The sequence below is a fragment of the Trichosurus vulpecula genome, chromosome 1, assembly GCF_011100635.1.
Source record: "Trichosurus vulpecula isolate mTriVul1 chromosome 1, mTriVul1.pri, whole genome shotgun sequence".
Taxonomy (NCBI): domain Eukaryota; kingdom Metazoa; phylum Chordata; class Mammalia; order Diprotodontia; family Phalangeridae; genus Trichosurus; species Trichosurus vulpecula.
Window position 1 is genome coordinate 81,271,616 of NC_050573.1, and position 2,704 is coordinate 81,274,319.

General features: G+C 39.7%; 1 non-coding gene across 1 annotated transcript; it reads left to right on the forward strand.

Moving 5' to 3' along the window:
• The first annotated feature begins 1,543 nt into the window (after window positions 1-1,543).
• Window positions 1,544-1,645, forward strand: LOC118835042. Its single transcript, XR_005009405.1, has one exon. It is a non-coding gene; the product is annotated as a U6 spliceosomal RNA (small nuclear RNA).
• Window positions 1,646-2,704: the final 1,059 nt, after the last annotated feature.

The following is a 2,704-nucleotide window of genomic DNA, read 5'->3' on the forward strand; positions in this document are numbered from 1 at the left end:
TATAATGTAGATACCTTTGATTGCATTAAATTGAAATAGGTTTGTACAAATAAAACCAATGTAGCCAAGATTAGAAGAAAGCAGAAAAGGTGTGTGTGTGTGTGTGTGTGTAATTTTATATCTAGTTTCTTGGATAAAGGCCTCATATCTTAAATATATAGAGAACTGAATCAAATTTATAAGAATATGAGTCAATTGACAAAAGGATATGAATAGGTAGTATTTGGAAGAAGAAATCAAAACTACAAATAATCATATAAAAGTGCTCTAAGCCATTATTGATTAGAAAAATGCAAAATAAAACAACTCTTCAGGATCATCTCACACCTATCAAAATGGCTAAAATGATAGGAGGAGGAAATGACAAATGTGGGAGGGGATGTGGAATAATTGGGACACTGATGCACTGTTGGTGGAATTGTGAACCAATGGTTGTGATCCAACCATTTTGGAGAGCACTTTGGAATTATGCCCAAAGATTTATAAAACTGTTTATCCCTTTGACCCAGCAATACCACAGGTCTATTTCCCTGTCTGATCAGGGTAAAAGGAAAACAGCTATACATCCTAAAATATTTATAGCAGCACTCTTTGTGGTGGCAAAGAACTGGAAAATGAGGGGAAGGGAATGGCTGAATAAGTTGTGACATATGATTGTAATGGAATACTACTATACTGTAAGAAATGATGAGCAGGTTGATTTTAGAAAAGCATGGAAAGGCTTGCAGGAAACAATGAAGAGTGAAACGAGCAGAACCAAGAATGTTGCATATAATAACAGCAATATTGTTTGAAGAGTTAAGTGTGAATGACTAAGCTATTTTGAGTAATATAATCATTCGAATCAAATATGAAGTACTTATGAAGGCAAACAATATCTACTTTCAGAGAAAAAAATTGATATATGGTTCTACATACATATGTATCTCAAATGTTGGCCTTCTCTAATGTGGGCTTGGGAAGCAGGGAGGGAGACAATTCAAAACTCAAAGTGTAATAGAAAATGAGTTTAAATTTAAATTTAAAACAAAATAAAAAATAAAACAAAAGCTTTATCCAATCAGAGAGCAAGTTCAGGGAGTGCCGTGGATCAGTCTGTCCAGTGTAGCCCTGTGCCCTCAGAAGAGACTGTTCCACTCAGTCCAGCCTGGCAGCAGCTGCCCAATATCTGAGTGACCTGCCTGGCCTGGTCCAGTAGTAAATTATTGACTGAGAAACCTGACTGGTCCAGGCCAATAACGGATTTATCAGTCCATACAAGACAGTGGATCCCGTAAGGAGTAAGTCTAGCTGAGTTGCCATGGTTTTTCTAGCAGCCAACTAAACTGAGCAGTGAAACAATTCATGCATCACTGACACTGTGCCCTGTAGTGAATTCCACAAGGGTCCCCTAGAGTAAGAAAGGGTATTGAAGTTCTGGAATTACCAGTTGCATTAGCCAAATATGTTCCCTACGTGTGTGCCTCAAAACTGTACTGTTAAATTCATATCCACTCTTTCCCTCATGGACTCTGTATTTGTGGGAGATTGTATGTACTCACTATGTACTCACTTCGGCAGCATATTAAAATTAGAACAATGAAGAGAAGGTTAGCATGGCCCCTGTGTGAGGATGACACAAATTCATGAAGTGCTCCATATTTTAATGCTTAAAATGAATAAATTAATTAAAAATTAAAAATTTAATTTAACAATTTTTTTAAATGAGTAAGCTGAAAAAAATAATTAACTGAATCTACCAGTTGATTGTTAAGCATGCTGTCAGGGAAATGTAAAGGGAGGGAATAAGTTTTTATTAAGCACCTACTATGTGTCATGCCCGACGCTTTACAAATATTATTTCATTTGATGATGTAGTGGAGTCTTAATAGCAAGTGTTAGGAAGATTTTCAAACCCACTCCTCTGGAGACCCAACGTGCCACAACTGATGTGGTTTGGGCAAGTAAGCCCAGAGAGGCTGTTTTACACATGGGGCTCATGTGGGATATATTTGGATAACTCTTACATCTGCCGGGACCCATTGTAGAGATTCTCCACATTGTACTCTTCTCCCAATTTTTCTTCTGCCTCTCTTGATTTTTAAAATTCTTTTTGAGCTTTTCCAAGAGGACTTCTTGGGCTTGAGACCAAGTTCATATTCTCCCTCGAGGCTTCACATATTAGGCATTTTGACATCGTTGTCCTCTTTTGAGTTTGTGTTTTGATCTTTCCTGTCACCATAATAGCTTTCTATGGTCAGGGTTCTTTTTGGTTTTTGCTCATTTTTAAAAGTTGAGCTCTGCTCCTGGGACACAGGGGCATAGTCCCAAGCTTCTTGTGCTGGGGGCTTTCTGTGCTGGGGCCTCAGGTGCTTGGAGTTTGCCCACTACACTAGGGTGACCCAACCTAGTTGTGCCTGTTGTGCCAAGGTCCTGGGGTTGGCAATTTGCCTTCTGCACTGCGGCTGGAGGCCTCACAGCTGGCTGGCTGTGCCACTAGCCTACTGAGCCAGGACCAAGGGGTGTCATTGCTGATCTGTGCTGTGGCTAAGAGCTTCCCACTGGCTTGCTGAAATAGCTTCTGCCCTGGACTGCGCTCCCCCCTTTCATCCAAGTGAGACAGACCTTTCCTGAAGTCCTTCTAAGTTATCTTAAACTGGAAAATTGTTTCATTCCATCTTTTTGTGGGTTCTGTCACTCCAGAATCTAGAGGCCTGATTTAACA